Below are 26,537 nucleotides of genomic sequence, written 5' to 3'. Positions count from 1 at the left end.
TGCCTCTACTTTGTTTGCTCCCAAGGTTCAGAGATCTTGGATTTAATAATTGTAGTGATTCGGGTATGTGGGGGTGTAATGAGGACTTGTCCTGGCATAACATTTAAGAATTTTTTTTGTGTGTGTATGTGAAGTTTTAAAAGAATAGGGTTTGACATGGCTGTTTTACTGAGTCAAGAGTGTTGTTTTGATTTAATTGCTATCCTATATTTTGTTAGTTGTATTTATAATCTTATCTGGAGCTATAAGGTTAGGTAGACTTGCTTCACAATCACCACTGTTGTATCCTCTTTGCATACTATATCACTGAGATTGTTCATAAGTAGCTTCTACATTGTTCTCAATAGTTGGGTGTATATATTAAGTAAATCTTCAAATCGTACATAAAGAAAACAAAAAAAGCCTTCCCAGAAACCAGGCAGATTAATCTAATTAAGTGGTCAAAAAGGAACTTTATTAACCCACCTATATGTAGGGAGTCTGAGAATGAAAATTCCAGCCACACTGAATAATTACTTGTATATTTCAACTTATACCGATTAGAAGCTATAATGCAAGTATAATTAATAGTAAATAAATCATGAATAAAATAGTAATTTTTACTTTTATGAGAACACCTCATGGCACATGGCACTTGACTCATTTTCTTTTTTGTATTCCTTTATTTAATAACATTTTCACAATCAACTTCATGAAACACATATATTAATAGCAGTTACAGACATGCATATTGCACCTATTCAGAGGTCAGCCATATCGTATCTTAATTCTACCACTCATACAAACGTTTCTGACTAAAGCATAATTGTTTTGCCACAAACAACATACTTCAAAACATAATATATGCATCACTTTTATAAAACACCAAAAACAAAACAGAATGAGGCTCGCCACAGCACGAAATCCGCAAAGAAGAATTTATTAACTGCAGTAACAAAAGTAAGTGTTTTCACGTTTTGCAATGCTTCACCAGACTTTTACAACTACTACTGTTTCTAACCACATTTAAATAATACACCTTGTACTCAATTAATCAATCACATCATGAGGAAAACACTTGCATTCCAAAAGTGACAGTCACATATTCACAACATCAAAAACATATACATCCATATAAAAACTTGAATCAAAAACATAAATATTATCATATATTAAAATATGCATATTTATGTTTTGTTTTTGGAGTTGCTATTTTGAATCTGAAGCGGCTCCTTACCCTGAAGCTGTTTTGTTTTGGACTTTGCTCACTTTTATAAAACAAATTGCATTTCTAGTCAAGTTAAAAATTATTTTTGTCCTCGACAATTTCATTTCTATATATGGTATGATCGCAAAAATAGGAGAAACTTTTATTTTAAAGAGAATGCATAAATGGAGTAAACAATAAAAAGAAGCTATGTAGGACATAAGGGGGTAGAAAAGGTTTGGAAGAATATATAGGAAATAGTATGATAAAGAATGTAGCTCACTTATCCTATTTCACAGACGAATAAGTTTTGTTCTCAGAACTATCGTTCACATACTGAACAATATGGTTGTTGTAAACGGCAGTTTCACCTAATGCTGAGATGAGAGGGTCAATATGTTCATCATTCTCCCTGCTGCAGTAGCCTATGGATAGTATCCTGTCAAGGATACAGCACCTAGACAGCCTCCAAAAGCTCTAACCCACTCCCACCCTGTCACTCTGCCTGCCTATAAGTGAATCCCTTTTGTTGGGAACTATAAAAGAGCCAGTGTACCTAAAAATCTTCAGGGCTTTCTTGCCATTTCATGCAGATTCATCTGTGAGACTTCTCTGGTGCAGCAGTCAAACAAGACTTCCTGTCAGGCTGATAAGATCCCATATTGTAATATTTTATGTTTTTTTTTGGTGAAATTAGTGGTGTATCTCTTTAAAAATACCAGCTTTTTAGCCAAGTCTGTAGACATTCCTTGATTAACATTATTGTGTCTCTAGCATACCTCTCAACTGTCCAAATATTCGCAGAACTTACAGATTTTTGGCTTATATGTTTTGTCTGCTCCTCATACAATTTGTGGTTTTCTGGCAAATCGGTGGGATGATATGAGGACTGAAGTCACTAAAATGATGACATACATTTAAGTTTCAGACTTCAAATCCTTCAGAAAATGTATGTTAAAAACAAACCCTGTTATTCTAGCAACTTTCTAAGTTTATAAGAGTAATATTTAAAATATGTCCCTATTTTTGGGCCATTGTCCCCCCATTTTGTCTGGTTTTAGCAGATTTCTTGCACTAAGAGGTTGAGAGGTATGGCCTCTAGGGATTGCTTTTGAAGCGTAGAATGTTTCTTAGTGCCTTAGGGCTCATTTTATGTGTTCTTATACTCTTCTGAGTGATTTTCTTCAGTCAGAACATAGTTTACTAGGGGGTAAATGAACTTTTATGCGAATGTTTGTGTTTACTGCTTGTTTACTTAATATTTATGTGATTTTTTTTTTTCAGGGCAGCTAACTTGTATAAATTTGCCTGTGTTATGACAGAGGAATTTTTTATACTGCTTGTGTAACTTTGTATGAGGACATTATTGTCTTTTTGATGGGTTGTGTATGTTTGGGCAGCAATCACGATTATATTAACTAAAGGTTAACACCTCATTATCAGCCAAAGATAATATTTGAATTAATTTCAATTACAGTTAGGCAGCATAACTACCCAAAATAGGTTACACTGACAAGCAATGTGTAGGAAAAAATTGTTTCAGTCATAAACAGTGGTAAAGACACAACATATTTTTGAGAAGATTTAAGAAAAGTAGGTTATGAGAAGAGGAGATAGGGTGAGTAGATGAGTACAGATTAGGATCGTAGAGTGTGAAGTTTTGCTCTGGGAAGATGGGATATTGTAGAGGTTAGTAGACCTAAGGATGTGAGTAGTAACAACTGACAGAGTGAAGTTAGAATAATTTGGTAGTTAAGTGTGAATGGCATATTGGCAGTGCCATTTTGATTTTAGGGAATGCCTAAGTATACTGACATCATTTGGGGATTCAGTAATTGCACTCAGTTTGCAGTCATCTGCAAACATGGTCAGCCACAGCCTCTTAGTTTTGCCCTGAACTTCTGAGAAGTATATATCAAACAGTAGTGGGCCCAGCACTGACCCCTGTGGCACCCCTCTGGTGACAGGTCTTCTGGTTGATGTTGAGTCACCCACTTTGATAGTGTGTGACTGGTTTGTGAGCCACCAGGCAACCCATCTTACAACAAAGGGGTTTACATTCAGTTTGCTAAGTTTATCGGTAATGCCTGAGTGTGTTTAGCATTAATAGTTTCCCTACAGTTAAGAATTATAGTGAGCTCCTGAAACAGTTTTTGACTTTATGGGTGATTAATTGATATTTACTATATGATCACAGATGCTTTGAGTAGTGTATATATAATGGCAGGATGTTTGCCAGGATTATAAAGAATATTATGTATTTCTTTTAACTGGTTAAGAGATCTCTGTAGTTTCAGTCAGTTTTTTTTTCAGTCAGGGCTATGTAGTGGCTTGTATAAAAAGGCTTGTTAGCTGTAAATTTGATTATTTTTATCAAAGGTTGTTTCTAGTTTTTTGAGACATTTTGGATTCTTTCTTTTCTTTCTTTCTTTCTTTCTTTCTTTCTTTATTTTTTGTTATTTATTTTTTGAGAATGGATGACGTATAAAAGACTTAGAAATAACAGTGCTTGGGCTATGAATATTACAGGGAGATCAGTAAAGAAATGTTCAGTTTTATAAACCATGCCTAGTTTCTTATTCCATGGACATGTTGATTTAAGATTTTATTATCATGCTAGGTTGAGTAGTAAGCATACTGTTTGTGTTCAATAACATCAACTTTTTTGGCATTTCAATAGTAAGCAGATTGGCGTAATATCTTACAAATGCCCTATCTATTATAAAGCAAACACATCTCCACGCTTACTCTAAGGCAATCACCAATAAACACACCAAACCACAAAAACATAGTTCTACTATATGATAAAATGAGGCACACTATACTACAACTACCACAGAATAGATACACATATTTTGACAGTAGTTGTATTATAGCAGAACTGTATGATAAAATAAAACATGTCATAATGCAACAACTGCTAGCACAGGATGCACACACATACTCACTAACACATGGCAAGCTCACCTACAGCACAAATTCACCCAATTTCATGTCTTTATGAAGTGGGTGGAAACTAAAGTACCCAGCAATCCCCCACGCACACACACACACACACACACACACACACACACACACACACACACACACACACACACACACACACATACGCACACACACAGCAAATCTGTGTGTAGACCCAGCACAGAAGGGACTCCAGATGAGAACAAAACTGAAATATTTCTACTGTGAGGCACATATTGGTATGCAGTATAAAATAACTTTACACTGAATTCTGGGGAAACAGAATCAGATATATCACAGTAAGACTTTAAAAGAATACCCACCAGTCAGTACTCTGGATAATAGTCATCAGTAAATATTCATAAAGTTCTTTTTTGCAGCATCATATACATTCTCTTTATTAGCCGGTAGGCTTATATTCAGAGTCATCTTGGATAATCAGCTTTCCATTTCATGAAAGTCAGTTTTGATAGACAAGCTGGCAGCATTTCCTGAAAATTAAGCCATGGATTGGCTTCTGGAAGCTGGGTGAACCTTTAGTGACCAGCCATTCACCTTTATTGAAGATTTAGTACATTATATCTTAGAATTACTCTGTAATTTATTTTCTGTAACCGTAATCAAAATACCTGTTTCCAAATATGAATTAACTTCAGAAACAGTTGTCTTCCTTTATCCACCATCTTCAAGCAATCCAGTTTTTTTACTTAGGAACCCACTGTAGTCACTTTACTTCAAAAACCTACTCTGCATATGCCTTTCATGCCTTTTCACTTCCTCTCTGTTAAACCTTTTCTCTCACACACCTCATCCGACCTTCGTTATGTGGCTGTTCTATATTTCATCTCAGTTTCGCTGTGTATAGTTACTGCCTTTCTATTGTACTTTACAAACTACTCTCCTAGCTTACAACTCAATATCTCTGCATCCATTTACCTTAATTCTACTTTACCTTACAAACTACACCTACCATCTCTTTAACCCCACATGAAGCAAGTAACTCACTTATCTATGAACTCCCTCCTCACCTTAATAATGCATGCTAACTGTAACCCTGCACCTGCCCCCAACTCTAAACATGCACCTTACCATAAAAAAAGCCCTCTTCATAACACTACCACTATTCAGACAAATTTGAGCTGAATGTGTAGTAGGGTTTTGGTAAGTACATCAGAAAATGAAATGTATTTCCTTTTTCAATGTACTTTGTATGGTTATTTTAGTTTTCAACATTATGAATGATCAACATGTTTTCTTGATCTTTAATGCATCGATTATTTAATGTGTTGACCATTCATGATATAATCATGTACATACATACATATATATATATATATATATATATATATATATATATATATATATATATATATATATATATATATATATATATATATATATATGTGTGTGTGTGTGCATATGTATAGCCTAATAATGGTCCCACATAGGGGGTATGGAATCAAAACATTTAGCTTAACTTAAGAGAAATGTTTTTATCTATTACTGCTCTGTCCATATCTGTCCAGTTTGCATTACATTTTCTATATCCTATATACTAATTGCTTTATAAGAAAATGCAGGTATTAAACAAGAGCTTTTAAAATTCAGGTTTGGTTAAATTTTTAACTTGCAGTATGGAAACTTTGATTTAAGAATGATTACTTATTAAGTTGTAAACATGCGATAAAATTAATTTTCTCATAGTTTAGAGCAACCAATCATCCAACATGTTTCTTTCTGGGAAGAAACCACAGCATCTGTAGAAAAGGGATATAGACACAAAGATCATTGTTACACCATCAGTAATGCTAAGGAAAAATTGAATCCCAGAGTCTAAAGCTGGACAGAGAATCCACTGTACTGCCTCACAGATGTGTATATAGAATTATATTCTAAAATATAATGCAGTTTTAATGCAATTACATTTTTTTCCAATGGCATTTTTATATTTTAAAATAATATGGAGTCAACATGCAGTATTCTAAATATGCACATTAAAGGAGCACACCATATAACTGAGGGAGGTGTTGCACTGGGTATTTCTATCAAACATTGCTTATAAAAATGTCTTAGAGTTGAAGTACATACTGGCTGTGTATCTTGTTTTTTGACCATCAGAGAAAGCAAATGTCATTATTTTCCAATGAGGTTGTTATACGGTAAAATTATTTTTTTTCCAGAGTATTGTGTCTTCGGAGAACGTCATATTATGTAAGGGGTTGAAGGGGCTAGCCTTGCACCTCATTCACACATAGTATTCAGATTCCTCTTCAGATTTCAATTCTTAATTTTTTTAGTTCAAATGCAGTCTGAGCTCTTGTGTCAGAACAGAACCAACAAGAAATGCTCACTTATATGAGTGTGTGTGTGTTTGCAGAATCTTGTTGGAATTGGAATGACATGTTTTAATATATTTTTTAAAAACATACCTGTCACATTACTACTTATATCAAGGTAGTCAACATATTCTGTTCAACCAAACAAGAAACAGGTATGTAGACAATAATGGCAGAAACAAAGCATCACAACTCAACCTAAACTCTTCCTTTGTCCTTTTTTTGCATAAGAAGGCATGCCCACATCCTTCCTCATCAAATTTGATGGACTCACAGATCACCCCTTCTAGTTCAACAGCCAAAACATAAAATACACCCTGACTACTTATGTCAGCTTGGTGTACACTGAGAAATGTTTGGTGGCTTTCCTGTAGGCCACTGCAGTGTTTTAGTCTTAGAAATTCTCAGTAATATGCATGGAAGGGTGCATTACTATCAAAATTCATCAATAAGTCTGCATTGGCTCCTGACTACAGTAGCTCAGGGTGTTTAGTGATCATACCTCAGCCATTGCTGTGGATAGTGAAATGGGAACATTAGCTTGCCCAAGAGTGGACCATCGGCTGTTCCATTCATTCATGCATCCATACAGTCCTGTGCAGAGTGGTACATATGGACTACCAAATTCTTTGCTGTTGTATCATGCTTTAGCCTGATTTACAGATAAACTATAATTTTCTCTTTCCTCTTCTATGTCAGACTTGTCTTATGCCTTTCTCATGTATTCTTGTACTTCTGTGTTATTGACTTTCTTTCCAACTATTTACTAGTTTTCTTGAAGAAAAATATGTTCTCATGATCCTCCTGAGCTGCTTGTGTTTGAACATCTATTTCTGAACATTAACCTCTAATATGCCTTGATTTTACACATGAAATATGCCCTCCCCTTTTGAATAGGAGCACTCTATCACCATCTTAAATTTTTCTTCTTATAAATTCTGAGTATTCCAATATTTCCAGAGTCACTTTCTTCAGAGCTGCAGTTAAGTGTGAACTCTGGCATGGACCAGCATGGAAGTCTCTCACATTTGCTGGCCTACTAGCCCAGTAGAATATCAGAGCAGATGTACCTCCCGGTAACCTTCAGTAGCTCACATGCAGTTGAGTGTCACCTCTGTTGGGTGCACATAATGACAGTGTAGTGGTGCTGTATTCCTTTGTAAGGATTTGTTTTGCCCTGCTTATTCTCCGGTAATCGCAGGTAGATGCTGTAAGATCACTGCAGGGATGTTTATCTGCTCATACATCTTCTTATACCCAGGATGACTTATAAATGACTTGTTACACTAAAGTGTTCCTTATACTTTTTCACCAGTCATATATTGCCTTCACTTCTTGTAAATATGGAGAGTACCATTGGCCAATCCAGCAAAAAAAAAAAAAAACAAAACAAAAAAAAATAGCTTTCCAAGCCTTGAGGCATAAGTTTAATCCAGAGGCATTTCCAACTGTGCTGCTAGGTCAGTTTTCTTTATTCAGGTTTTAGTGCGATTTTATATGATTTACTTTCCTTCTGTTGACAGTTCTGTTTGCAATTAGTATCCTTTTTTATGAGTGACTCACGAGAGGTAAATTCACTTCCTCAAAGTCACACAGTAGGCAAACAGAGTCTGAGGGAAATCCTGCACTATATTACAGGATTCATCTTGTTAAACTGCACTACATACAGCCTACAGAACTGACACAGTGCATTTATCTATATCTATATTTTATATCTATCTATATCTATGTCTGTATCTATATCTATGTCTATATCTATATATATATCTCTATATCTATATCTACATCTATCTATAGACTTAGAAATGTGCAGTAGTACAAATCCTACCAATGTGTGCACAGGTAAATTAGTGGGGGCTCCACATTACTAACATTCATCAGATTTAGTAATCTGTGAGCCACAGATTACACTATCCTCCTGTGAAACAAAATTAAGTAACCATAATTTTACAGCGGCAGCAGCATTCACAGTGTTTAACTATTCAGACTGACAGGTTTCTAAACTACTTGCAAAACTTGCATACGTAAATTTTGTAAATTCCTTTTTTTGTAACTATGATAATTATTTGTTATAACATGCAGCACATTCTTTTCTTGTTCATGCTGTATGGATCATAAAACCATGGCACTATTATTACAATTTTGTCTGTTTTTTAAAACTACAGCTGGAGGAAAAAGTATTAAAATATAAAATGTAATGAGGTTGCACCTAATTCAGGACCTTCACCTTCATAACTTTGATCATATTAAATGTGGTTCCCATTTTCTATTGTTCAGTGTCAAGATAACAAATGACAAGAGCTTGAATTCCACAGAAATATAAAAAAATCTGTATAGAAAAGTAAATTTTAGCGTCCATATTGAAATATCAATAATCACTCATTTGATTACTCAATATAGCTAACACAGAATATCATAAACTGTCTGCACATTGAAAATAAATAAATCAATAAATGCCTAAAATAGTTTTGCAGGGTGACAATCCCCCCTTGCGCCCCAACCCCCTTCTTTAATATAGTAACTTGGAGACTACACAGCAGTGGAGAAAATGGAAAAGTCCCATAACCCGCTATGTGCAGTCTTGCACAGACGACCAACAGCACTGGAATCCCAAGTAAGTGTAAGTAAATCTAAAGGAAAGATTCACTTCCACTGCAAAAAAAACAAAAACACAGAAATCCAACTAAGTTCACTCAACAGCACTCCCAAAACCACAGAAGTATAAGTGAATCTAAAATAAATAAATAAATAAATATAAAGTAAGTAAACATAAAATGAATAAGAAAGGTTCGCTTCCATCATCATTAGCCTCCATTTTTTCCATTTTCTACGTGGGGTCAGGATATCGTGTTAACTGTTGCCATCTCTTTGATTCAGTGCCACACTTCTGCCTTCTTCAGCATTGATGCCTGACTGTCACAGATATTTCACACAATCCATCCACCTATTTTCTGGACTCCCTCATTTCCTCTTGCCTTCTTCTTGTCTGTCCCAAATCTTCTTCACCAGATTTTCTGCTTTTCTGCACATGTGTCCGAACAACAGTAATCTGTTCTCTTTGATCTTTTCTGCAATTGGAGCTACTTTGGCTTCTGCTCTTATGTCCTCATTTATTCGTCTGTCCCACAGTGTGCATCCTACCACCCTTCTCAGGCACTTCATTTCACTCACCTCCAGCTTTTTTATCTGCTCTGCCTTTACTGCCCAGGTTTCTGTACTACACAGTAGTACTGGTCACATCACTGTCTTGTACACCTTACTTTTCAGGTTCTTTGACATTCCCTGATGGTCTAGTAGTTAGGATTTGGTGCTCACACTGCCACAGCCTAGGGTTGATTCCTGGTTAGGGAATTTCAATGAAACAGAGCACCTCTATGAAACTATTCAAGAAGAACATGGATGAGTTTATGGGACACTGTAAATTCTTACTGGGGATAGTGCCTACAACCCTCCTGAACATGGGCAGTCATCACTATATGCATTCTTGGATACTGACTAGTACTTCTATGGTATTACATTGTGTTGAAACGACTAGGCTTAAAATGACCTCCAGGTCATTAGCCTAGTAATCTCTTATGATCCTATGATTCTTCTTTCATATACAACACCTGAGACTTTATGCCATTTGGCTGCAGCCCCTTTGATTCTAGCTTTGACCTCTTCATTCAGACTTCCCTTCTCCTCAACCACCCCTCCAAGATACCTTAAGCTATTTACCTGTTCCACTATCTTCCCTTCTTTCTCAGTTCACAGCTTCTTCTGATTTCTCCAATTTGCTGCCATTACCACTGTCTTATCTATGCTTAGTTTCATCCCATGTGCCTTCAGTTTTGCATTCCATCCCCATATCTTTTGCTGAAGTTATTGCTCAGAGTCTGCCTGTAATGCCACATTGCCTGCACACAACAACTTTATTGATCTGTCCCCTCCAACCCGTTTGCTAATGTAGTCCATCGCCAGTAAGAACAACAGTGGGCTCAGAGCTGAACCCTAGTTGCACACCCACTCTCACTGGGGACTCCTCTGTGAGGCTGAACACTGTTCATACTTGAGTCATTGGGCCCTTGTACATAGCCAGCACCAGTTCTACCAATATTTCATGGACTTTAAATCACCAGCTCACCACAGTACTGCCCAAATCAGCTTTCTTGGAACTTTGTCAAATGATTTCTCCAACTCTAAGAATGCCCAGTTGGACTCTTTCCTCATCTGTAGCTTCTTCTCAACTATTGGTCTCAGTGCAAACATGAGGTCAGTTGTGCTGCAGCCTGATCTGAATGCAAACTGTTCATCTCTTTTCTTACTTTCCGCTACTCTGCGTATCCATTTATCAATCACCCTCAACAGAACTTTCATGCAATGTGATAGGAATTTGATGCCTTTGCATTGCCCACAGCTGTGGATGTCCCCTTTGTTGTTGTACACTGGCATGAGTACGCTTATTCTCCAGTCATCTGGGATTCAATTTTCTCTCCACACTGCTATGAGTACCCTCAGAAGCCATTACTCCCCTATCTCACCCAGCATCTTTATCATATTTGATGTGACTTTATCTCAGCCTGCTGCTTTCCTTGACTTAATTTTCCTTAATGCTATTCTTATTTCTTCTAGGGTGGGTTCCTCTTCTTCTCTCACCATAGGCTGTTTCTGGAGCAGTACAGCTTCTGTGAGGTTTTCTTTATTCAGAAGCTTCTGGAAATACTCCTTCCATCTGCCTTTGATGTCCTGTGAACTGGTGAGCAGGTTGTTGCTGGCATCCCTTATGAAGGGTGTCTGACTATCTTCTTAATCTTTCTGTCCTTGCCTTGCAACCTGGTATATTTTCTTTGTGCCACCTACCGAGTCACTTTCCAGAAGTTGGTAGAGTGCCTCCAATGCCCTATGCTTTGCTATTGCAACTCCTTTCTTAGCTTCTTTGTTAGACAACCAGTAGTCCTTCCTAGCCTGGTCGGTCTTTTCTATCTTCCACATTTTCCTGCACTCCTTCTTTATTTTAATGACTTCCTGGACTTCTGCATTCCACCACCAGCATTCCTTATGTACCTTATTTCCATACCTGGCTCGGCCACATATCAGTTCTGTAGTCCTTACACATGCTATTTTGAGGTGCTGCCATTCTTCTTCAACTCCACTTATTTCCTCCTGTTCTTAGGATGCTAGAGCCCTGAGTAATTCTTTGAATTGTTGTGCTTTCTCTCCAATCAACTTCCATGTCTTCAACCTGGTCTTTGTTGACCTTAGAGCCTTCTCTGATCACTGCTTGCTGCTGATTGTGGCAACCAGAGGTTTATGCTGTGGGCCAGCTGTTTCACTGGGGAGGATGGCTTTGCAATCAATGATTCCATCCCTGTGCTCTTTCCTTACTAGGGGGAAGTGTACCTGAGTTGCGTGTTGGCCAGTCTTGTATGTGATCTTGTGACTGTCTCTCTTTCTGAACCATGTGTTGGCTACTATCAAGCCATTTGCCAGACAGAAGTCTACAATAGCCTCTCCTTCTTTATTCCTGTTGCCCCACCCATGTGGACCCAGGCAGTCCTCATATCCTGTTCTGTCTGTCCTGATATGTGCATTCAAGTCACCCATTATCAATACCAATTCATGTTGTCCTACTTTATCTTTTAGGTTCTGCAACTGCTGTCTGAATGCACTCTTTTCCTCACTATCACAACCCTGTTGTGGGCATAGGCTGAGATTATGAATATTACCCTATCACTACACTGCAGTCTGATTGCCATGAGTCTGTCATTAATTCTGATGATATCCCTCACTGCCTTCTAAAGCCTCTCTCTCACCACAATTCCCACACCATTTCTAGCCTGTCCCCCTCCCATGTAGTAGACTCTGGATCCCAAGCCAAGTGGCTTCACTGCACTGCCCTTCCATCTTGTCTCCTCGATACACAGGATGTCCAGCCTCCTCCGTATCATTATGTCATCCACTTCCAAGCTGTGCCCTGTCAGTGAACCTACATTAAGTTTAGCAATTCTCAGTTCATATTTGGCAGGTTGATTGGTTTTACATCCAAGTTTTACTCAACAGTGCTATTCCAGGTAACCCAAGCTGGGCAACTAGACACCAGCTGGCCAGTAGCTTATTGACCCAGGGCTGCTGGACTTTATGCAAGGTACACACTGACCAATAGGGGCACATACACCCCTCCACCATTAGCATGGGTCCCTGGCATAGGTCAGAGTAGACTGGGTCCTCAATCCACTGGTATCTGCCCATGCCTATTTTGGCCACATTAGTCAACATAACCGAATCACCTACAGCCATATTTTCACTTCCAATTCTACAGAAAATGAAAGCACAAGACCAAAACTGGCAGAGATTGATGAATTAAGTATCAATCTAATACAGCAAAGCCATCACATGAGTAAAGAAAGTACAGTTTTGTAAGCTGAATTTACCATAACAGTAAATGTTTGACTAATCACTATTACAGTAGCCTTAGCTATATTGGTTATATCTTGCCAAGGACATAATGGCCAGCCAGCTTCCAAAGCTTTAGGGCTCCTTCTATGCACCCAAATTGTCAAGTAGCTCAAGCTGAGCTGATTAAAAGACAACTTTGGGCACAACCCCCCTCAGAACTTTCTTGCCAGCAGAAAGAGAAAAGCTGAACCCTGAAATGATTATGCTAAGAATAACAAACATAAATGTGCACACCCTAGCATAAAAAAAAAAAATCACCAAAAATGGGGAGGGTGTAGAGGGGAGTGATTATTGCAGCAGTGATCATTCAAATATCTGCTATTATGGTAAGTCCAGCTTATACAACTGTACTATGTTCATCATATTGATCAAAGCTTCAGTAGCCGTATCTATACGAGTAGATTGCCATAGCTAACTATGTTTGGGAGGTTGAAGGAGAAGGGACCAATATTTCTGGAATCCACCCCTTTCCAAAAAGCCATAAATGAATCCATGTCCTGGTACAGAGGGCATTGACCCTGCCTGGAATAGATTTATGGTGAGTATAACAAAACATAATAGCCTTAGACAACCAGTTGGCGATAGTCTGTTTTAACACAGACTGTCCATTCTTCTTACCTTCACAAGAAATAAACAATTGATTTGAAGATCTGAGAGATATAATTTTGTTAAGATAGTACCTGAGGTGTCTGTAGACATTCAAGGCATAGAGTATCCTTTCTCCATCACTTTTAGATTCAGTAAAGAAAATGAGGAGATGGATAGGTTAGCTTAAAGTAAACTTGGATTAACACTTTAGGCATTAAAGTAGGATTAGTTCTCGAAGAAAGCCTGCCCCTATGGAAAATGAGGTAGGATTGACTCAGCATAAGAGTTTACAATGCAGATACTCTTTCTGCAGAAGTCAGAGCAATCAGTAAAACTGTTTCAAATGGCTCTAGTGTTATCTTCTCTAACACAAAATTTGAGATCCCAAGGACGGGCCACCAGTTTACTTAGCGGCCTCTTATACAAAACCCCTTTCAAACACATATTGACGTGACACTGCCTTGAAAGAAGAGGATCTATGGGCAGGCATGCTGAAATGGCCAATAACTGAACCTTGATAGAGGAATAAGTTAATCATGTGACATCTGGCTCTATATCCCACTGGACTGCCACCAATTAAATGACATTTCTTACTATCCTGGGACAATTACTAAGGAGCTTCAATCCACACTACTGAGTACAATATGAGACTATAATTTAAACAAAAGTAAAATTTCACAATTTTCCCCTAAGAGCACAAAAGGAACATGCTCTAATTTTCTAGAACTGGACAATATACCTCTGTCCACCCAAATGTATTTTCTTATTACACACCTCAGAGCAAAGTGTCCCAGTTTAAGACCTCTGATACACTCGTACTCAAAGTAAATTTAAATTTCACACATCCAAACACTTCTGGGAAAGTCTGACACTGATTTCCAGCTGTGTCTCTTTCTCAAAATAAATACAGACAGTCTGCCACCAATCAGAAGGTCTTCATGCTCTTCAAAAGGGGTACCCAATTATTAAAATAAATTATCAAAATAAATGACAGCTATGACCAGAACATCAGGCTTTTGAGGTGACCTGGGGAGTATCAAACAGGTAGAAGTACTCTTTAATCTCCAAAGAAAAATACTGGTTTCCAGCCACAATGTAAAATAATGAAAAAATTTAATAAATAAAAATGACTACAAAACTGAAAATCAATAACTCTCAATAAATATTAAAATTTAATCACCAGAAATGTAAATAAAACTGCAGGATAGGAATCCATTTTTCAAGAAAAACTCTATCTTAATAACTAAACTTTCCTGGTTCCTGGTCTAACTAAAGAAATACTGCCCCTGATCTAGTCTGAGATATAATAGCAAGGCCAAGGCAAGCTTACAGTTTTCTTGATGAGTTGTCTTTTCTTGGTGTCTGCTAACTGCTCAGTACTTGACAAGCTGCATAGCTTCTCAGTCTCAACTGTCTTCAGCAGTCTCAACTGTTTAATTTCAAAATATAACTGCCAGCTGTAAAATATTCTTTTTCTGTCAATCAGCTGTTTAAATCATTTCCTAGCAATCATGAACATTCCATTGACATCACTCACTGCTCAGCTGATTGTCCACAGCTTGTACTTTAGAATGTCCCTCTCAAACATGCACAGTTAGAAGTATATCAAAGTAGTGACAAGTTCTTTACGCACTCGTTTAAACAGGGAAAGACTCAACATTTTAAATCTTATTTTCATTTTCACAACCAGGCATGTTGGCATACAATACAAGTTAATCTAAGAATATGCATAAATCTCCTGCCAGCTATGCTAACACAGATGACAGTGTTTTCAGTTTCTTCACAACTCACACAATAAATATTGTAAAAACAGTGAGCAAGTAGCCCTGAATGGGTGCTGGTTATGTTGGTGCCACCAACTAGAAAACTTTTTCTATTTGCTAATATATAATTTTCTAGTAGCAGGCTTTCTTGCCTCCATTAGTACCTGCTGCACATCCTCAGTAAACAGGTGCTTAAAAATAATTAAAACCTTATCATCCAGGCAGTCAATTGAAAATGATTGTTGTCAGAGTGTATAAAAACACCCCTGTTCTTGTGTGAGTAGATCCAGTCTGTGAAATGACTTGTAGTAATTGCCCCTGGCCATTTCCAAATTAAGAGAGAATCACAGTTGCCTGGGCCAGAATGGAGTCATCACAATGATCTTAGGATATTCTTTCTGAATCGTCCTAAGTACCCAGGATATTAGTGGAAAGGGTGGAAGAGCATACAGGAACATTCCTGTCAAAAAAATAAAGAAAACGCATCTGTCTTTCAGGCAGTCTTGCATAGAGTCTTGGAATAGAATCATAGATACCACTGTATTTTTCTCATGTGGAGTCTTGCCGGGGATATCATGAGAATCATAGATGCTGTGAGACCCAAAATCCTGAGGTATGGCCTCATAGTGGCTGAAGTCTGAGTGGAAAAAATTAGAAACAGAATTAAAAAAGGATCTATTTTTTCATGTGGAAGAAAGGCTCTTTAAACTGAAGTGTCTAGTTGACATCCCAGGAACACAATCATGTGTGAGTGACTGTTCTCTTGGAATCCCAGCTTGTATAAGAGATATCTCTTCCAAGAGAGAAAGAGATTTCTGACTCTTTGAAAAAAGATCCTGCAAAGATAAGCAAGTCATATAAATATGGAAACATGTGGATACCTTGTAGTCTGCACTGAGCTATAACTGGAGAGAGACACATTGTGAGCACTCTTGGTGCAGTTGATAGTTCAAACGTTAAGGAAAAGAATTGATAATGTGATCCAGACATTCAAAATCTTAACAAAAATCTGAAGTCTGGATTAATAGCGATGTGATGATAAGCATCTTATAAGTCCAGTATTACCAGGAAACTAGAAGGAGGAAGAAGAGGTAACAGGCTATAAAGGGACATCATTTTGAATAAGGGCACTATCACAAACAGGTTTAGGAAAGAAAGATGCAGACCTGGTCTCCAAGCATTTTCTTTCTTTGACACTAGGAACATTCTTGAATAAAAACTCATCCCCACTTGAGAAGGAAGAACTGGTTCCATCAGTCCTTGGGACAGCATGTGATAAAGAATAGGTGGAAACAAAACAGTCTGATCTGGAAGATGAGGAATGACCCCCTGGAAGGGAGGGAGGAATTTCCTCCCACTGCCATCTGTAACCTTGATGAATGATACTCATAACCCATTTGTCTGAATCAATCTGTTGCAGAAGAGAAAAGACTTTCTGGAAATAAAAAGGAACCAGGATGGGAATGTGTAACAAGGTCTGTTGAATAGTCAGACATATTGGTCTGTTCTTACTTTTGGGAGGTTAGAGGCTTCTTTTTAAAACTCCCTTGCCATTCCTTCTTAAACATCTCTTTATAGGTTCATATGTTCATAGGTTGGTACTAGGCTATCAGCCCTAGGGCCTATACAAGCCTAGCCATAACAATTCCCTGGCTATTTCTTCCCACACTATTTACTTCCCTGGACCCCTGTCTAGCAGGGCAACTGACATGATCCCCGGGGTGAATTTCCTTTCTCCCATCCAATCATCAAGGTTCCTTTTGAACAGGGCCAAAGAGGCACTCTGCTTGACATGTATGGGCAATCTATTCCAGAGTCTGGGGAGGCTCTGGGTCAGGAACCTATCCCTCCAGCCTGTTTTGTTTATTGTGATGACAAGGTTTAGATCCCTGGAGCATGTGGCTCTGAGGGATTGTGATTTCTTTAAGTGTAGCATGTCCAGCAGCTCTGGGTTTGACATGGCCTTGTATGTTAAGCAGAGATCGCCTCTGAGTAGACAATATGCGACAGAGTATAACTGGAGTTTTTTAAGGCGGTCAGCGTAGGGCATCTGCTTTAGGCCTGTGATTCTTTTAGTGAGGTATTTCTGCAGCCTTTGCAGTTGTTGCAGATGTCTTGAGAGGTACATACCAAATGGGGCATTCTATTCTATAATGGGCCTAATGAGGGATGAGCACAGTGGGACAATGACCTCCTTTTTTCTGGATGAAAAGCCCTTAGTGATGAGGTGTGCCACATAGAAGGATTTCCTGACTGTTGTGGTGATGTGGTTATCGAAGGTGAGACCACTGCCCACCTGTGTCCCTAAGTCTCTTATCACACTTTCGGTGTTTAGTGTACTGCCACCTCTATGGCAATTCATGGGTACATGTTTTTTTCCCAAAGGGGATAACTATACATTTCTTGGCATTGAGCTTGAGCCCATGGCTCTGGCACCAAGTATCTGTTTCTGTAAGGCCCTTTTGTAGAGTATCCACATCATTTGGGGATTCAATAATGGCTCCCAGTTTGCAGTCATCTGTGAACTTTGTTATCCAGAGTCCCTTAGTGTTGGCCTGTACTTCAGAGAAGTAGATGCCAAACAAGAGCGGTGCCAGGACTGAACCCTGAGGTACTCCACTTGTCACTTGTCTGGAGCTGGATTTGGAGTTGGCTACTTTTACAGTGTGGGTTCTATCAGTAAGCCAGTTAGCAACCCATTGGGTGACGTAGGGATTAATGCCCAGCTTAGTAAGTTTATCTATGATTCCAGAGTGGGGGATGGTGTCAAAGGCCTTGGCAAGATCTAGATAGGCTGTTTGGACCACTTTACCCTTGTCCATGGCTCTGGAGACTGATTCAAAGAAGTCAATCAGGTTCAGGAGACAAGATCGGCCCTTCATGAACCCAGACTGGGTGGGGTCCAGTGTTTGAAGGTTACCAATGTTTTTGTTTATAAGTTCCATGATAATACGCTCCATGGCCTTGCAGATAAGGCTTGTCAGACTGAAGGGACGGTAGTTTCTGGGATCCAAGTTGGATCCCCCCTTGTGGAGTGGGATAACTGTAGCTCTGCGCCACTCAGTGAGCACGAAACCTGAGGTGAGGCTATGATTAAACATGACGCTTAGGTGAGGTGCCAGTTCATATTGTACCTGAATTATTTTGAGACAGTTTATTCTGTTGTCTGCTAACAATGGAAGAGGATAAAGAAAAACACGATGAACCTGACAATTCAAAATTCTGAAAACCAAAGTTACAGATTTATACACCCCCCCCCCCCAATATTTATCAATGACTTTCCCATCCTTTTAAGAAAGAGTAGAATTTGAATTAAGTAAGTGCTTAACAGCAGTGGGATCAACTATGTCTCTAGCTGCTGGATCAGGTTTGGGAATAGTGTATAAAAATTTAAAAAATGAGAAATTGTATACATCCTGCCTGCCTTTTTAAGATCAGCTGACTGACTAACAAGAAAATTTCAGTCAATAACAGACACATATCCTCTAAAGCTGACAGAACTGGAGGAATGGGTGTAGGTTCTGAAAAATCCTTCTGTAACAACTCATAGTATTTTCTGAGGCACTGAGAGACCTCAGTGTTCTCTCAATGAAAACAGTGGCAAATTCAAGCAATAGTCTTAGAGAAAAAGAAACCACAGCAAGAAAAAAATCAGAAACTGAGCTGTCCTCAGACTCTGAACCAGAAGTCTGAGGAAAAAACCCTGAATCCAGCCATGTATCTTCCTGTTCAGATTCAGAATCTTGAATCTCTTCAGGAAAAGAGGAATCTCTCATTCTTTTACCAGAAACTACTTTACAAGAAGAATAAACAGCCTGCATTAAACCATGAGACAAACCCAATAAACTACTCCTGCCTAAAGAAATTTGAGGAGGAGTAGATGCATGCTTGGCTTTCTGTCTCTTTTTGGCCGGAAAAAGGGGACCAGCTGTGTTACTAATGGCAGCTGCTGCTTTCCCAGGAATGGGCACAGCATTCTGCCACAACAGGAAACATGCTCTGTTCTGTCTCTCATGGCCAACAAGAGCGTCTCCTCTCCCTTGCTCTCTGAGGGGACTACAACAGCCACAGAGGACATGGCTAACTTCCATCCATAGTGGTAGTAGGCATTAGACCAGAGGGATCTGGGGTAAAAGATGAGTGGCCTGAGGTACAACAAATGGCCACAACAAAGTCACCCACCTGCAGCTGAGGCAAATTGTAGTCTGTTGTGGGGGCAAAGACTGTTTGCTTAACTTTTTCTTTCTGTGGCTGGAAGAAGATCCAACAATGAGACCAGTAGTCTGTTCCATGGCCAAGCCAAAAATGTATCTCTTTCCCAGGGCAAGACATGCAACAAATGCAAGTAAAATTACCAGTCCATAAAAGTTACCTTTCTTACAGAAAAAAATACAGAAAAAATTTACTTTTAAACACTATGCCAGCCCCATCAAGGACACAATTTCTCCACAGAAAATATGTTTTCAGTTAGTTAACACTACTTTTAAATTGACATTTAAAAGTTTGTTAGTTCAGAGACAGTCCATTAAAACACAAGACTACTAACTAACGTTTCTGAGGAGGAAAGTAATAAAACATTAATACATTTAAAAAAATGGAAAGTTTTTTACCCCACGGGGAACTTATCTGCCCAGTAAAGGAAAGCACAAGCTGACTGTACATCTTCAAAAGCCTCATAAGAGCATACCATTTCGTGGCAGTAAAGCTCTGAAGGGCTTTGCACCCAGACTTGTCCTTTAGTCAGCTTAGCTTGAGCTGCTTAACAGTTTAGGCTCATAGAAGGTGCCCTGAAGCTTTGGAAGCTGGATGGCCATTATATTCTTGACAGGATATAACCCATATAGCTAAGGCTAATGCAGCAGTGATCAGCATGATGAAACATTAAACATTTCTTTTCAAGCACTAAATAAATGCATCGGATTTCCTATAGCATTGAGTTTGGTCCCACAGTGAGGTAGATAGTGGGTACCTTATCACCAATCCTAATAGATGTTTTTTTAGATTAAAGCAGATATTTGATAGTAAGTGTAACATTCCTGTTGGTGGTGTGCTCAGAGAGTACGAAGGTAAATGTGACTTACTGTCCTTTGGAAAGAAGAGTGCGGATAAATGTGAAGTGCATGGATATGATTCTTCCTCCTTGACTCATGCATGTTATCTTATTTAGAACATTATAGTAAAGTGTTTGAGCTGGTAGCTGTGTGGTAAGTTTAGAGATAAAGTAGTATGTCAATGGAATTTTAAACAGCACTACTTTCTTGGAGTCTATGTTTAGCAATTGAGTGGAACATTCATCGAACAGCCGTTCATCGCACATAGACCATCAAAATGTCCCTTCGGTGAAAGGCCAAATGATAGTACATAAATTCATCGTACAATCATAGTTGGTCAACATGATGGGACCAGAATGTAGTACGTAGTTATCAGTAATGAAGTGATCTGGAAATCTGCCCTTTCTCCACTGTAGTGCAACCTTGGAGTTGGTATATATGATTAGCAGGGGTGTGGGGGGTGCTGCCCCCCACAACAGCAGGACTGGAGAACACCAAAACCTCCTTATGTGGGCATCTACACCCCCACACCCCCACTAATTATATATACCAACTCCAAGATCGCACTACAGAGGAGAAAAGGCAGGTTTCCTTATCCCTAAATTAACAATAACTACATACTATGTTCTGGCTAACTATGATTGTATGATGAAATTATGTACAATCATTTAGCCTTTCTCGGAAGGGACGTTTTGATGGTCTATGTGCAATCAATGGCCGTTTGATGAGCATCCGGTTCAATCATTAAACATAGACCCACTTTCTTGGTGATACCAATTGCTATGAAGCCAAAAAACAAGTTTGGTATTAGGAAAATGCTCGCTACAGCTGGTTGTGATGTGTGTGTGTGTGTGTGTGTGTGTGTTTGTGTGTGTGTGTGTGTGTGTGTGTGTGTGTGTGTGTGTGTGTGTGTGTGTGTGTGTGTGTGTGTGCTGTATCATTAACGTGATCCCTGAAGTTAAAGCTGTTATCTAAGGTTACTTGAAGGTATTTCCATTGATTGCTTAGCCCTGTGTTGATGGCTTCACCTTTAAGAGTTAGTAGTGAAAGATATTGTTTTCTTTGAAGTTTGTTTTCCTAATAACATTATTTTTCAAAAGTTTCTTAACACTAATTACTTTTGTCAAAGCCAAAAGAGTATGTGGCTGAAAAACATTCACATTTCCACAATGAGTGCATTTGGGTTACTTACAAAGTGTGTTAGTGATAAATGTTCAGCTTACTGATTACTCTCAAGTCCATTGGTTTGTAGAATTCATGTTGTTTATAAGTATTGTGAAAATTAACAGTCCTCCTAATGCTGGGTCATGTTGTACTCCATAAATTGTGATGAATTGTAATACGTTTTGTGCTGTATTACTAGTCTGACTTGTAGGTATTGAAGAAAACCAGCTCACTAGTAATGCAGAGTAATTATTGAAGTTTATAGAGTAAATCTAAGGAGTCTGCAGCATTAAATGCCTTGGAGATGCCTGCATATAGTGATGTAGTACAGCGTTATTTATTGAGGTTGTTTGCAGTTTTTTCAGCTAATTTTATGACAAGTGGTTTTGGTGCCATGTCTAGGACAGAATCCATGGTGCGTTGATGTTGTTGTTGCTGTTGAAAGGTATTTAGTCATGCATGACTTATTCTTCCGCTATTAGATATTAAACTAAGTACATTTATAGGTCTGAAGTTTTTGACTTTGCTTTGATCACCTCCTTTGAATAAGGGAATTATCTGTGATTTCCGTACAGACACTTACTTTAAAACTTCAGTGCATTAATATTATTAGTGGTAATATGTGGTTTTGAGCTTGTGGAAAGTTTCTTTTTTTTTTTGCTATTAATAGTTAGTGGCCTAACTGAAAATTCAGGGTGGGATATTGATTTAGACCACGGTTGTGGCTTATGGTAGCATAGTCCCATTGTTGATGAAGTACATTTGAGTTTGGAGTAGAAGTAGTCTGAAAAAGTGTTAGCATGATGATTAAATAGATCTCATGCCTCTAAACTGCCCCCAGTTTTGCCACCTGTTCCAGATTTTTGCATCATATTTTGCCCTTTTTCTTCTAAAATTATTGATTTTCTGATACATCACTTGGGATTATAGACAGTCAATAATACCATTCATTACATTTTCTAAGCTATTTTTGTTCAAAATGCATGTTGATGCAGAATATGCTCATCTGTTAACTTTTTAAGTGAATTACAGTAATATTTAAAAACCTGGCATGGATTTTGGAACTTTATTTCTTTATAATTTTTAGTTTTGCCCAGAATTCATCAGCAAAGAAGATGAGAGGTGGTGTTTCAGTGTTGATTTGGATTTATCAAATATTTTATTTAGTTCATTCCATTAAGATTCCCATATAATGTGATTTCTCTCTTTAGTGATAGGCCAAAGGTCATAATGCAGACTGTCGGCAAGTCACTGTCCAGAGGAAAGAGGACTGCATATGTTATGTAAAACTCCAAAAAACAATGAATGCTGAAGCATATAAAGTCAGAGTCAGTGAATAGCAAAGATGTAGTGGTATTTGCTTCAGGACAGAAACTCTGGATGTCAGACTGCAGGTTAACAAGTGGCACATGGGCGGCTATGATTATGCAATGTTCAAGTCAGAAGAAATTCGGCTAAGTCTCCTGGTGAGTTCAAAACACCTTCAGAGAATGGGTGATGTAATAGTACATTCAAAGAACAGGTGAATTAGAGACACCCTCAAAAACAGGTAGACTTGAAACACTGACAGAGATTCAGTCTGGCTGGCTAGAATACCCTATAGAGGTCAAGTGCAGAACTCCAAATACCCTACAGAACAAGAGATGCATTTTACCTAAAATTTCAATACAGGGTTTCCACTGCTTTCCAGGAAGTAAATGTTCATTTTGTATGTGGAAAATAGTTTGTTTTTAAAAATGTGAATATGTGTATGGCCTCTTGACTTTGTGTTGTATCTGAGTAGCTGTTTACACTGCACTGCTGTCTTCCAGTCAAAACATCAACTTTGTCCATGAAAGAGTGCCTGGGGAATGTCTCTAAGAGAATACAGAGAAGTGACTTACAGCAGTTGTGAATGACAGCTGCCTTGAAGAAAAGGCAGTATATCGTAGCAGGCTGATCTTGTGCCAGAGAATTAATTCTGGACTGCAGCACTGAAGATGATTTATTGGAATCATGAGGAAAATTTAGTTTTAATGTACCTAATTAGTGTAACTGCAGAGGTTTGCATTACAGTCCAGCATTTAAAACTGAACCAGATCACTAATGAAGAGTCTTTAAATCCGTGTCCTCATTTTCATGTTCTTATTTCCACTTTTAGGACATGTTGTTTAGCAAAGTTGTTCGTGTCTCTGTGTGTGTGTAAGTGTGTGTGTGTGTGTGTGTGTGTGTGTGTGTGTGTGTGTGTGTGTGTGCGTGCGCGCACATGTGTTCTGTGTCTGTGTCTGCATCTGTGTGTCTGTGCAAGCATTGTGTTTGAACACTGAATACTGAATGGATGACAATGTGTACACTTGTCTGGGTCTACATGGGTGGGTGTCTGCCACTCATTATAACTACCAGTCATTACATCAATTTCAGCCTGACAGAGAAGGGAGCAAACTTGCCATGCCTAATATGTGGCAATGTCACTCCACATTAATAAAGGAAAAAGAATCCAAACTTTCTACACCAATACATAACAACTTGACTGATGTTTTAGATTATGACTCCTCAACACTCAGGAACAATTTTAAAGAGCAATCACCTTCCAGTATCTCAGATCTCGTGTACATACCCCACAAATTCATACCTCAAGAAATTTGGGCAAATCCAAATATAAAGGGAGGACAAAAGCCCAAAGGAAGGGACAGATTTAAATACTGCTCTTATAAACTCTGTGTCTAGAATAACAGATTTTGGGTTAGCATGCATTTCCTGAAGAATATGAAGCCTGAAACTCCATTGTTGTCATTATTTAATGCCAAAAAACCACAAATTTTATAAGGAGAAAACCAAAAATATGAGGCAAAAATCTGGACAACTGAAAGGTATGCTTATGTAGGTGTTACTTCTTATTCTGTCGTTTCTATTCATTTCTAGTGTTACTTTTATAACGTGCTTGCTGCACAGATGCATTTAGCTTACAAGGTTAATGCAGAAAAATATGTAACAATTCAGCACAGGCTATAAAAATTCAAATATAGCTGATTTTAAAGTGTAAAGTCAGTAAAATGAGAAGCCTGTTTGAAAAATGGTGAGCTGTAATATTATGTACACGAAGATGACAGGAGATTGGAATACCACAACTACCCTAACTATATATCTGGGCTAATTGTTTAATTTACTGCAGGCTTTCTGACTTTGTTCTGGCTATGTCATGTTATACAGCTTGTAATTACACAACTGACGTTGATACTATGTGAGGTGTTTCCATGGGTGCTGCCCCATAAGGCATGTTGCCAACATAAACAAAGAATACCAGACATGTTAAGGAAGACCAAGGGAACAATTTCCAAGCAGCTGTGCAGAACTGACTTTGAAAGTGGCTTTAGTGTGGGTGTAGAAGGTATTAAAGGGGCACTTGAGGTTTTGACTGATTAAACATCAGGCAGGGAGCACCTCCCTGGTCTAAAGAAGAATTTCTGAAAAGTGAACACCCACAGGAGTAGTCGGGGAATCTAATATATACTGAAATGTACAACAAAGAAGTGAACATCTTGAACAAAGATGGATCTGTACGAAGACTTTGGCAGCTAAAGAAAAGGGCAGCTGAGAAAAAAAAAATTGTCACTCAAAATAACCACATATCAAAAATGTGTTTTGTCTGTGATATAATCACAGTTTACCATTCTGAAATATCTGCAAATCAGAGCTGAAATCTTTCTTACTAAGTGTTTTAACTAATTTAAAGTTACTACTTTTGAGTTTATTTGGACGTCAGAGGCAAAATAACATTATATGCAACAGTACAATGCATGTACTGTGCTATAATAAATGATGCCTTGTCATGTAGAGAAGGACTGCTACAGTTCTTCATTGTGCCTTCCAAATTATAACTGCAAACAGGAACTTTTCATTGCCTTGTACATATATCTACAAGGTGATTTCTAAGGGTTCTGTATTAAACCATTCCTAACTCTGAACTATTTTTAAACATTCGGAAACTATGGTAAGTTCAAATGTAATGTATTTATTAAAGGAGTTAGTGAACTGGTCCTTCTTGGACCCTTTTCAGTCATGACATAGACCACAATGGCAAGGGCAGATACAACATAATATGAACAACTCTGTACAGCCAGTCATCAAAAATGTTTATTTGGAAGGTAGGGAGGAACTCACGCAGAAATGGGGAGTACATTCAAAACTCATTACAGTGTGTGACCTGAAGAAAGAAATGAAAGAGAGACTCGGGAGATGTGATGCAAAGATCTTATCTTTAAAACACTATCTAAAGCTACCTTAAAAAGAGTTAATACACCTGCTGTTTGGACCAAAATCCATTGGAAGCGTGCAAGCTTCAAGTTGCACAGCAAATATTTTGTTCGTATATTTAGAATTATTTATTTGTTCCACATACATTATTTTATTTCATTATTTAGTATTTTTATTTTTGTATTGTTATAGGTTCATAGGTTCATAGGTAGGTACTAGGCTATTGGCCCTAGGGCCTATATAAGCCTAGCCAAAAAGTACCCTGGCTTTTGCCACCCAAGAAAATTATTTTCCTGTGCCCCTGTCAAGCAGAGCCACAGAAGTGATCCCTGGGGTGAATTTCTCCCATCCAATCATCAAGATTTTTCTTGAAGAGTGCTAATGAGGAGCTTTGTTTGATATAGCTAGGTAGTTTGTTCCAGAGTATAGGAAGTCTCTGAGACAGGAATCTATCCCTCCAGCATGTTCTGTTTATTGTGGTGACAAGGTTTAAGTCCCTAGAGTGTGTAGCTCCGTGGGATTAGGATTTCTTTACATAAATAATAAACAATTGTATGCAATAAAATACTCACCCATGCAGATACTTTACCAGGTATCTCTCAATCCTGATGCAATAACACACCTCTGAAATGCTATTATCTAGTCTGTGTAACATGCAAGCAAGCATCAATGCATGGGTGCATGTGTATATATCCATATATAAAGAAAGAGAGAGAGAGAGAGATAGATGCACAGAGACACATACACACACAAACGTGTGTGTGTGTGTGTGTGTGTGTGTGTGTGTGTGTGTGTGTGTGTGTATATATATATATAT

This window comes from Protopterus annectens, chromosome 1.part0 (genome assembly GCF_019279795.1).
Source record: "Protopterus annectens isolate FY-2018-M chromosome 1.part0, PAN1.0, whole genome shotgun sequence".
In the NCBI taxonomy this organism is placed as follows: Eukaryota; Metazoa; Chordata; order Ceratodontiformes; family Protopteridae; genus Protopterus; species Protopterus annectens.
Note: the sequence above shows the minus strand (reverse complement) of the source record.